This window comes from Carassius carassius, chromosome 1 (genome assembly GCF_963082965.1).
Source record: "Carassius carassius chromosome 1, fCarCar2.1, whole genome shotgun sequence".
In the NCBI taxonomy this organism is placed as follows: Eukaryota; Metazoa; Chordata; class Actinopteri; order Cypriniformes; family Cyprinidae; genus Carassius; species Carassius carassius.
In genome coordinates, this window is record NC_081755.1 from 49254081 (window position 1) to 49266804 (window position 12724).

A 12724-nucleotide genomic window follows, 5' to 3' on the forward strand; every position below is an offset into this window, starting at 1 on the left:
ATCACCTCTTCAGTATGGGTCTGTGTCTCCACATTGTATCTCCAGTAACAAAACTGTACTGATCCTTCAAAAATGAATAACTCCAGATAAATAGAAACATATTAGCTTACATTACAAACAGAAGCAGCAACGGAACATCTCGCTTTTCAAATGCAAAAAGAAAAAACTGCATTATTTCTAGAGGTGGCTGATATATTGAATATTATCGATTTTGTACATTAAATATTACAAGATCAGAATTTTTTTATTCCACACACGCGATCACATTCTGATATCAGAATACAGTCAGAGATAAACTAGCGATTAATTCAACCTCCTGAGTTCATATATCAAGAACTGCCGCGTAAATGAAGGATAAAGAAAACGTATATGAAGATATACTAACTTGATTCATCGTCTACAGGCTGCAGTACATAATGTCTCATCTGTCATCCAAAAGTGACACTCAGTTGTCCTCTTCTTGTTTGTTTCCTCACACACACATCGCAGTTACACAAACATGGCGCACAGTGCATTTTTCAAAAACTGGTGAAGTAGTGCGCCGTCATGACGTAATATTTTGGCGCATGCGCATTAAACAAAAGAGACACTGCGTGGTTACATATTATTTCAAGCTTTCCATTTCTACTCAAGTTCAAGTTGTTCTAATTCGTTGGTTAGACTCATTCACCTAACTAAAAGTAATTTTTACAGTGCAGTTTAGCCTATATTAGAAACCAAATGTAGGCTATTTGAATCCAAATTAATTTGGTTTAAATTCGTTAAACTTTTGCTTGCAATTAATGCACTTAAATGTGTGTTTAAGTGACTTAGAACAACAGACTGACAGTAATACATTTAAAATACATAAATGTAATTTTGGAGAACACACTTAAGTTGAAATTAAAATCAATTATTTTACATGTGCTTTTGTATATTGAAAAATATATAAAAATAAGTGTACTTATTTAAAATACAATAAAATCATAATTATGTAAAATGTATGTTTAAGTAATACTTAATTAGACATTATCATGCATTTTTATAAAGTGCACTTAAGTATGTTAAGACCTATCATCATTAAAGTGTAATCTTTTTAAGTTCACTTAAGTGGCCTTTAATTTAAATTATATGATATTATCTGCAAATGCACTTTTAAAAAAGTATATTTTTAAGATTGGAAATACACAACAAGTACACTTTTAATACAAGTAAGCACACTTCTTTTTCACAAGGAGACATATATTGCTTTCGGTCGTTTAGTTTCCGTAACTTTGTGTCATGGACAGAGATCTGAGCTGATCATCATCCAGTCTGTCTGAGATTACATGAAGGAACAGAACAAATTGAGACAGACTCAATCCAGAAGAACTGTCTCCAAGATGCATCAAGAAACCTACCTGCAAAGCTACTGAGTGCAGCGAGGGCTAAAGCTGCTTTAAACACAAAAGATGCTCAATGCAATTGATTTAATTTAGTTAACAGAAGTTAATTGGTAAACTGAATCTATTTATGACATTATTTTTGACAGCCTCCTTATTTTACAGATTTTATCACAAGTGCCTAAAACTTTTAACAGCACTGTAGCTTCAGAGGTAGGATTCTTGGAGCATCTTGGAGACGTTGTCACAGTTCTTCTGGATTGAGTCTGTCTCAGTTTATTGTTTCTTCATGTCTTTCCAGACAGACTGGATGATGATCAGATCTCTGTGTGGAGCATTGGCTGTTGTCAGACAAAAATCTCACTGATTAATACAATTAATGGCTAAATAAATTCTTGGAATTGTAAACTGATATTTCCTACTGACACACACAAGATGGAAATAATTTAAAACCATTTTTTTTAATAAAAAAAAAATCTTAAAAAACTAGCTGACAGTATGAGTGGGCGATATGACCATATTATTTCACAATAAAGGAAATTTGATTTCACAATTACAATATATCACAATTCAGTTATTTTTGTTATTTGATTAAACATAAATTCAAAGTAGCAATTACAAACAACATGACTAATGCAATAGAAAATTTTGCAATAGACAATGCAATAGACGCTTTTATCCAAAGCAATTAATTTTACCTAAACATTTTTTTAGAACAAAGGTATGTTAAAGGAATAAAACGTGCTGATTCAGGAACAGGTGTTACTTGGCAAAATCATGGCCGTTATGTCTGTGTGTACATGTTTGGATACTTATGTGGTTATAGTGACATGACCAATAATCATCCTTTTGTATTTTAACAAATCGACGATCTTTCCTCTAGAAGCACCAGTTATGCAGCTATGGCATTTTCTGTATTTTGCCCTTCAGTGCTTAACCCTCTGTCCACCATAACACTTATTTAAAAAGAAATGCCATAATTGCATGCTTCAAGTTACAAAATTTGTCTACATACTTTTATTTAATAGCACAAATATCCCATATCACAAATGCTATAATGTAAACTGAAAATGTTGAACTTCTCACCAGAGAAAGTAAAAGTCTGTTAGTTATTCAAAAGTAAAGACATTGTATAAGTTGGCCCTAAGAGCGATGTTCCATCATGAACATTGTTGTCCTTCTAACATAACAAGAAATCTTGGCCCAATCTGGCTACTTGGTGTGAGGAGTGTGGCACAGATCAGTCCAGTGATATGTGGCCCAGATCAGGCTTGTGATCTGACAGCGTATTATGTGACCCATGATAAACAAGATAAATACAATTGCATGATAAGGGTTAAATGATTGCAGAAATTTTAATGAAGTGTAGTATTGTTTCAATGTAATCTTTGAAATCAAAATTAAACATTTCAAAATTAAGCATTTCAGTAAATCAGTCAACTGCAATAAACTGCACTTTTAAATTATTATATATTATTCTTAGAACAAATAATTTTAGAATCCTTACAGAGAGAGCGGTATCATTTAACCATTATCATGCAATAATTACTTGGTTTACCATGGGACACATACATTTAATTATATGCTGTCATGCACAAGCATTAAAAAGATAGTTCAGCCAAAAATGAAAATTCTGTAATCTACTTACCCTTAAGTTGTTCCAGGTTTGGAATTTACATTTTTGGGTGAACTATCTTTTTTGCTAAGTTTTTAAATATGACTAATAATTTTTCCCCAATGTGGTATTCACTAAAAGTAGTTTACTAAAGTACCTCAATATTTCTTCTACTAATCATTTTGTCATAGCTCTAAACAAGTGCTGCTGTATTTTTTTGAGAAGTGCCACAATCCAGAGCCTGGTGTTTCTCTTCTGTCTGCCGGTGGTACATCATACAGAGTGGTCTCTAGAGTGTTTGACATGTGCCTCGTTCCATTGTCACTGTAGAGATTGACCTCCTGAAGACCCCAGAACACATGGAGGCAGGGCTGGGCTCAAACTAATGTTGTATTTCTGATGTTAAACCTAAGCTATGTTGTAAATAGTTGTAAAAGTACTTTCAGTAATGTATAGACCAATTTGTTTAAATATGTATAAAAATATACATATAGAATGTTTTGGGAAAAAAATTATAAGCTGAATTAAAAAATACAATGTACATAATTACTTGTATTTATACATGTGAATATGCAAAACTGAAATACAAAATTTACAGAAAGTACTCAGGCTCATTTACAAATAAAGTTAACTAAATAAAAGAGTCCACGCACTTCAGTTTGGCACACAGCTATGAAGACAGTAGTCACTTTCCTAGTTTTTGAATGAATCAGCCGTTTGAATGAATGACTATGCCATCTTCTGGTGATTTGATTTCATATTTAAAAGGATCACATTTTTCCCAGCATTTTTTAGCTTGTATGTTTTTTATTTCAAAACATTACCTTATAAAAGTATTTATGCATTTGAAATGCTGTGGTGTACATGCATTTAAGGAACATTAGCTTCGTTAAACAGTCTTTGTAAATACAGTCATGGCCAAAAATATTGGCACCCTTGGTAAATATGATCAAAGAAGTCTGTGAAAATTCATGGGCATTGTTAATCATTTTGATTTTTTCTTTAAAATTAAATAACAAAAATGTATCCTTTCACTGGATAAAAATAATTTAAAATGGGGGGAAATATCATTATGAAATAAATGTTTTTCTCAAATACTCACTAGCCACAATTAACGGCACCCTTTTATTCAATACTTTTTGAAACCTCCATTTGCCACTTTAGCAGTTCTAAATTTTCTCCTGTAATGCCTGATGAGGTTAGAGATCACTTGACGAGATCAGAGACCATTCCTTCATCCAGAATCACTTCAGACCATTTAGATTCCCAGCTTCTCCTCTTCAGTTCACTCCTCTCATTTTCTGTAGGGTTCAGGTCAGAGGACTGGGATGGCCATAGCAGAAGCTTGGTTTTGTGCTCAGTGACCCATTTCTGTGTTGTTTTTGAGGTTTGTGTTTGAATTATTGTACAGTTGGAAGATCCAAACATGGCCCATTATAATATTTCTAACAGAGTCAGTCACTTTTTGATTTTTTTTATCTGTTGATATTTGATATCCATTATGTCATGTAGCTAAACAAGATGTCAAGGACCTCCAGCAGGAATATAGGCCAATGACATTAAAAATACAGCAGTATATTTCATTGTACACATGGGTTACTTTTTATCCCCGTTTTCACCAAACCCATTTAGTGTTTGCTGCTAAAAAGCAATTTTTTAATTTAATCTCACCATAGAAGCCAGTCCCATTTGAAGTTCCAGCCATGTCTGATAATTGAATATGCTTTAGTTTGTTTTTAGATGAGCTAGGAGAATTTTTCTTGTAACCCTCCCAAACAACATGTGGTGATGTAGGTTCTGTTTGACAATTTTTTAAAGGTTTTCTGAACCAGAGACTCAACTATTTTCTGCAATCCTCCAGCTGTGGTCCTTGGAGTGTCTTTAGCTACTCAAACTCTCCTTCTCACCACACATTAGGACGATAAAGACACACATCCTTTTCCAGGCAGATTCAGAACATTTTCTGTTGGTTGGAAATGTTTAATTATTGCCCTGAAGGTGGAAATGGGAATTTTCACTGCTCTAGCTCTTTTCTTAAAGCCACTTCACTAATTTGTGAAGCTCAATTATCTTCTGCTGTACATCAGAAATATATTCTTTGGTTTTTCTCATTGTGATGGCTGATTAAGGGAATTTGGGCTTTGTTTTCCCTCCTCTTGTTATCTTCCTGATGTATCCAAATTCCTTAGCATATCCAAAACCTCAGAACAACTTGATGATGTAACAGAAACTATGGACTCTCTCTTTTCTAGCACTTTAAATAAAGTTGCTCCTTTACGCTTAAGGAAGGTTAAGGAAAACAGTTTGACACCATGGTATAATGAGCATATTCGCACCCTAAAGAGAGCAGCCCGAAAAATGGAGCGCAGCTGGAGGAAAACAAAACTAGAGGTATTTCGTATTGCTTGGCGGGAAAGTAACATATCCTACAGAAAAGCATTAAAAACTGCTAGATCCGATTACTTTTCTTCTCTTTTAGAAGAAAACAAACATAACCCCAGGTATTTATTCAATACAGTGGCTAAATTAACGAAAAATAAAGCCTCAACAAGTGTTGACATTTCCCAACACCACAGCAGTAATGACTTTATGAACTACTTTACTTCTAAAATCGATACTATTAGAGATAAAATTGCAACCATTTTTGTGCATGTTTAGATAGATGATTTAGGAAATGTCACCGAGTTTCATGCCCCTGCGATGAAGGTAACACTTTTAAAAAATGAAGGAAAAATCCATTGGGGTCATTTTGACCCCAAAGGATGATTAAAGGTTAATTATTGCCCTGAAGGTGGAAATGGGAATTTTCACTGCTCTAGCTCTTTTCTTAAAGCCACTTCACTAATTTGTGAAGCTCAATTATCTTCTGCTGTACATCAGAAATATATTCTTTGGTTTTTCTCATTGTGATGGCTGATTAAGGGAATTTGGGCTTTGTTTTCCCTCCTCTTTATATTTCTGTGAAACAGCTACATATAATTTCATGTTTATAATCATGCTGAAATGCTCAGAATTGTGAATATGAATGGGAATATACTTCAGAGATATTTTACTCATAAGAATTTCTAAGGGTGCAAATAATTGTGTCCAACGAGTATTTGAGAAAAACCTTTATTTCATGATATTTCCCTCCATTTAAAATTCTTATTATCCAATGAAAGGATTTTTTTTTAATCTTTTAAATAAAAGATCAAAAGGATTAACAATGCAGATTCATTTTCCACAGCCTTTCCTTGATCATATTTACCAAGGGTGCCGATATTTTTGGCCATGACTGTACATCTAATGCCACTTCAGATGCAGCTTGTTTCCTCTGCAGTGAAAAGATGGAGTTTGTTGATAGAATGAGCATTGTAATGTGAACATGTTGCATTGTCCATAAAGTTTGTGGTATAAATGTCTTTTTTGTTTTTTACTTGAAGCATATGTTGTCTTTTTCCTTTATTTTGTTGTCAGAGTGCACCAGAACGCTTCTTTTACATGCCAAATTGTCAAAAATGTCTTCAGGGGGAAACTTGCATACCAGGTCATGAACAATCTAATACTCTGATTCACAATTATATGTAAATGAGTGTGTTTTGTCATTTAAAAAGTGATCGTGATCTGTAATGTAAATGTAAATGTAAAACACCGCTCTTCTGTTCCGATCAAAACATTAAACAGGTTCTCCCCACTCAGTGATGCACCCACTGAGAAACCTGATGAAAGTGCTCTAGTTATTGGTGATTCTATTGTACGGAACGTGAATATAGAGACACTAGCCACCATAGTCAAATGTTTACCGGGAGCCAGAGCGCCTGACATCTTGGCAAATTTAAAAGTGCTGGCTAATGCTAAACGTAAATACAGTAAGATTGTTATTCATGCTGGCGCTAATGATGTTCGACTTCGCCAGTCGGAGATCACTAAAAATAACATTAAAGAGGTGTGTGAACTTGCAAGCATGATGTCAGACACTGTAATATGCTCTGGTCCCCTCCCTGCTTACCGTGGTGATGAGATGCATAGCAGATTGTCATCACTCAATGGCTGGATGTCTAAGTGGTGCCCACAGAATAACAAAGGTTTCATAGACAATTGGACGAGCTTTTGGGGCAGACCTGACCTGTTTAAAAGAGATGGTCTTCATCACTCCTGGGGTGGCGCCACTCTTCTCTCTAGAAATATGGCAAATAGTCTTATAAATAGTACGGGGAAGTCGTGGCCTAATGGTTAGAGAGTCGGACTCCCAATCGAAAGGTTGTGAGTTCGAGTCCCGGGCCGGCAGGAATTGTGGGTGGGGGGAGTGCATGTACAGTTCTCTCTCCACCTTCAATACCACGACTTAGGTGCCCTTGAGCGAGGCATCGAACCCCCAACTGCTCCCCGGGCGCTGCAGCATAAATGGCTGCCCACTGCTCCGGGTGTGTGCTCACAGTGTGTGTGTGTGTGTGTGTGTGTGTTCACTGCTCTGTGTGTGTGCACTTCGGATGGGTTAAATGCAGAGCACAAATTCTGAGTATGGGTCACCATACTTGGCTGAATGTCACTTCACTTTAGTGTTTATACTTGACTAACTGGGGCCCAGGTCAGGAAGCAGACAGACTGGCTAAACCGACCGTCTGCTAGCTGCCTCACGTCACAGAGGTCAGTTAATTCTCAGCACATAGAGACTCTTTCAAATTATCACACTATAGAGACTGTGTCTGTTCCCAGAACTAGAAAATACAAAAAACGTCCAAACCAAGTTAAGATTAACAATTTAATTGAGGTTCAACAAATAAAAAACAGAAGCAATATGGATAAACAAATGATGAAGCTTGGCTTATTGAATATCAGATCCCTTTCTACGAAAACACTTTTTGTAAATATTATGATCACTGATCATAATATAGATGTACTCTGTTTGACAGAAACCTGGCTAAAACCTGATGATTACATTATTTTAAATGAGTCCACCCCCCAAGATTACTGTTATAAACATGAGCCACGTCTAAAAGGCAAAGGTGGAGGTGTTGCTTCAATTTATAACAACGTTTTCAGGATTTCTCAGAGGGCAGGCTACAAGTATAACTCATTTGAAGTAATGGTACTTCATATAACATTATCCAAAGAAACAAATGTTAATGATAAATCCCCTGTTATGTTTGTACTGGCTACTGTATACAGGCCACCAGGGCACCATACAGACTTTATTAAAGAGTTTGGTGATTTTACATCCGAGTTAGTTCTGGCTGCAGATAAAGTTTTAATAGTTGGTGATTTTAATATCCATGTTGATAATGAAAACGATGCATTGGGATCAGCATTTATAGACATTCTGAACTCTATTGGTGTTAGACAACACGTTTCAGGACCTACTCATTGTCGAAATCATACTCTAGATTTAATACTGTCACATGGAATTGATGTTGATGGTGTTGAAATTATTCAGCCAAGTGATGATATCTCAGATCATTATTTAGTTCTTTGCAAAATTCATATAGCCAAAATTGTAAATTCTACTTCTTGTTACAAGTATGGAAGAACCATCACTTCTAACACAAAAGACTGCTTTTTAAGTTATCTTCCTGATGTATCCAAATTCCTTAGCATATCCAAAACCTCAGAACAACTTGATGATGTAACAGAAACTATGGACTCTCTCTTTTCTAGCACTTTAAATAAAGTTGCTCCTTTACGCTTAAGGAAGGTTAAGGAAAACAGTTTGACACCATGGTATAATGAGCATATTCGCACCCTAAAGAGAGCAGCCCGAAAAATGGAGCGCAGCTGGAGGAAAACAAAACTAGAGGTATTTCGTATTGCTTGGCGGGAAAGTAACATATCCTACAGAAAAGCATTAAAAACTGCTAGATCCGATTACTTTTCTTCTCTTTTAGAAGAAAACAAACATAACCCCAGGTATTTATTCAATACAGTGGCTAAATTAACGAAAAATAAAGCCTCAACAAGTGTTGACATTTCCCAACACCACAGCAGTAATGACTTTATGAACTACTTTACTTCTAAAATCGATACTATTAGAGATAAAATTGCAACCATTCAGCCGTCAGCTACAGTATCACATCAGACAGTGCACTATAGACCCCCTGAGGAACAGTTCCACTCATTCTCTACCATAGGAGAGGAAGAATTGTATAAACTTGTTAAATCATCTAAACCAACAACATGTATGTTAGACCCTATACCATCTAAGCTCCTAAAAGAGGTGCTTCCAGAAGTCATAGATCCTCTTCTGACTATTATTAATTCCTCATTGTCATTAGGATATGTCCCCAAAACCTTCAAACTGGCTGTTATTAAGCCTCTCATCAAAAAAGACCGTTTAGACCGATTTAGACCGTATCATAGTACTGAGACTGCTCTCCTTAGAGTTACAAATGATCTGCTCTTATCATCTGTTCGTGGGTGTATCTCTCTATTAGTTTTATTGGATCTTAGTGCTGCGTTTGACACAATTGACCACAACACTCTTTTGCATAGACTTGAACACTTTGTTGGCATCAGTGGAAGAGCATTAGCATGGTTTAAATCGTACTTATATGACCGCCATCAGTTCGTAGCAGTGAATGAAGATGTATCCTATCGATCACAAGTGCAGTATGGAGTACCTCAAGGCTCAGTACTAGGGCCGCTACTCTTCACGCTTTATATGTTACCCTTGGGAGATATCATCAGGAAACATGGTGTTAGCTTTCACTGTTATGCTGATGATACTCAGCTCTATATTTCTTCGCAGCCCGGTGAAACACACCAATATGAAAAACTAATGGATTGCATAGTCGATATAAAAAACTGGATGACGAGTAATTTCTTACTGCTAAATTCTGAAAAAACACAGGTGTTAATTATAGGACCTAAAACTCTGCTTGTAATAACCTAGAACACTGTCTAAGACTTGATGGTTGCTCTGTCAATTCTTCGTCATCAGTTAGGAACCTAGGTGTGCTATTTGATCGCAATCTTTCCTTAGAAAGCCACGTTTCTAGCATTTGTAAAACTGCATTTTTCCATCTCAAAAATATATCTAAATTACGGCCTATGCTCTCAATGTCAAATGCAGAAATGTTAATCCATGCATTTATGACCTCAAGGTTAGATTATTGTAATGCTTTATTGGGTGGTTGTTCTGCACGCTTAGTAAACAAACTACAGCTAGTCCAAAATGCAGCAGCAAGAGTTCTTACTAGAACCAGGAAGTATGACCATATTACACTCTCTCCACCTTCAATACCACGACTTAGGTGCCCTTGAGCAAGGCATCGAACCCCCAACTGCTCCCCGGGCGCCGCAGCATAAATGGCTGCCCACTGCTCCGGGTGTGTGCTCACAGTGTGTGTGTGTGTTCACTGCTCTGTGTGTGTGCATTTCGGATGGGTTAAATGCAGAGCACAAATTCTGAGTATGGGTCACCATACTTGGCTGAATGTCACTTCACTTTCACTTTCACTTAGCCCGGTCCTGTCAACACTGCACTGGCTCCCTATCAAGCATCGCATAAATTTTAAAATATTGCTTATTACTTATAAAGCCCTGAATGGTTTAGCACCTCGGTATTTGAATGAGCTCCTTTTACATTATAATCCTCTACGTCCGCTACGTTCTCAAAACTCAGGCAATTTGATAATACCTAGAATATCAAAATCAACTGCAGGCGGCAGATCCTTTTCCTATTTGGCGCCCAAACTCTGGAATAACCTACCTAACATTGTTCGGGAGGCAGACACACTCTTGCAGTTTAAATCTAGATTAAAGACCCATCTCTTTAACCTGGCATACACATAACATACTAATATGCTTTTATTATCCAAATCCGTTAAAGGATTTTTAGGCTGCATTAATTAGGTAAACCGGAACCGGAAACACTTCCCATAACACCCTATGTACTTGCTACATCATTAGAAGAATGGCATCTACGCTAATATTTGTCTGTTTCTCTCTTGTTCCGAGGTCACCGTGGCCACCAGATCCAGTCTGTGTCCAGATCAGAGGGTCACTGCAGTCACCCGGATCCAGTACGTATCCAGACCAGATGCTGGATCAGCACCTAGAAAGGACCTCTACATCCCTGAAAGACAGTGGAGACCAGGACAACTAGAGCCCCAGATACAGATCCCCTGTAAAGACCTTGTCTCAGAGGAGCACCAGGACAAGACCACAGGAAACAGATGATTCTTCTGCACAATCTGACTTTGCTGCAGCCTGGAATTGAACTACTGGTTTCGTCTGGTCAGAGGAGAACTGGCCCCCCAACTGAGCCTGGTTTCTCCCAAGGTTTTTTTCTCCATTCTGTCACCGATGGAGTTTCGGTTTCTTGCCGCTGTCGCCTCTGGCTTGCTTAGTTGGGGACACTTCATCTACAGCGATATCGTTGACTTGATTGCAAATAAATGCACAGACACTATTTAACTGAACAGAGATGACATAACTGAATCCAATGATGAACTGCCTTTAACTATCATTTTTGCATTATTGACACTGTTTTCCTAATGAATGTTGTTCAGTTGCTTTGACGCAACGTATTTTGTTTAAAGCGCTATATAAATAAAGGTGACATTAATGTGAGATGGGCGCCACCATATTTGTTTGTGCTGTCGGTTGGATTTACAACACATGGATTCATAAGTCTCTTCCAAAATACAATTAATAAGTGACCGGAGAACTGGGTGAAGAATAAAGTCAAATTTATAAATGCTTACACAATGTGCATCTGATATAAATAAAGCACATTGCCAAATTAAAATTTGAATGGTTATTGTTGCTTCCACAGATGTGTCTTTTTTTAAAACTCTAAATGTATTGTTTTACTAGTATTTATGTGCATTTTAAAGTCTGAAACCTAAAGTATGCATTATATGGAACACTGCATAGTTGACCTCACCGAATGTCCTAAATCCCATATTTGTGACCATACTCAGGATCTGGGGAGGAATATCTTTGGAGGATTGCACAGACCTCCATCCATTAGCCAATGGTTCACTTACTGCGGTTAGGAACTAGGATTAAATCCTCAGAGCCAGTGTCAGACTGGTGCAGTGGGCTCTGGGTTCCTCCTGAAGCATGATAATGCCTGGCAGCTGTGGCTAAAGTGTGCAGTTTTTTAGACAGAGGCATTGATGCCATTGACTAGTGCTTATGTTCCTCTTGGACTTGAATCCAATTGAGAACCCTCTTGGATATTATGTATCGGAGCATCCGATGCTGCTGTGATGAACTTCATGCTAGTTGGATTAGCCTGTAACTGTAATTTAGATTTTGCAGAAACTGCAATTCCATAAATTTTACACTTCCACATTTCTGAAAGAGAATTAATCCCACACACACATAAAATAATAAGCATTAAAACAAGGAAGAGGGGAACTGTAACTATAGATGCAAAACAAGTTAACACTTCACTGTTTAAGGTACACTGTAAGTTTTTGTTCATGTTTTTGTCTTACTCCGATACATAAAGCCCTTTTATAAGCTTCAATTTTAGACCTAGTGGTAGAGATGCACTGGCCAACTAGCCATAAAGTTTCTATTCTCGACTTGCCCATAAACTGTATTGTTTCTAACTTCTTTTGTCATTTGTTTATCATTAACTCTTTTTTTTAAGCTGCCATCTTTTTTTAAGCTGCTAGTCTGCACCAGCATTTTTGATAATCTCCACAAAAGTTTAATGGCATCCAGAATATTTTGTAAAATAAATATCTGTACATGCAATATCAAAAAGAACAGAGCTTCTTCTTTGCAATAGAAAATTCTAGCTTCATGTACATTTTTT

General features: G+C 36.7%; 1 protein-coding gene across 1 annotated transcript in view; it reads right to left on the reverse strand.

Moving 5' to 3' along the window:
• The window catches only part of LOC132159925 (gastrula zinc finger protein XlCGF57.1-like), a 486703-nt gene that overhangs the window by 275144 nt on the left and 198835 nt on the right, over window positions 1-12724 (reverse strand). The gene's annotated exons all lie outside the window — the stretch shown is intronic.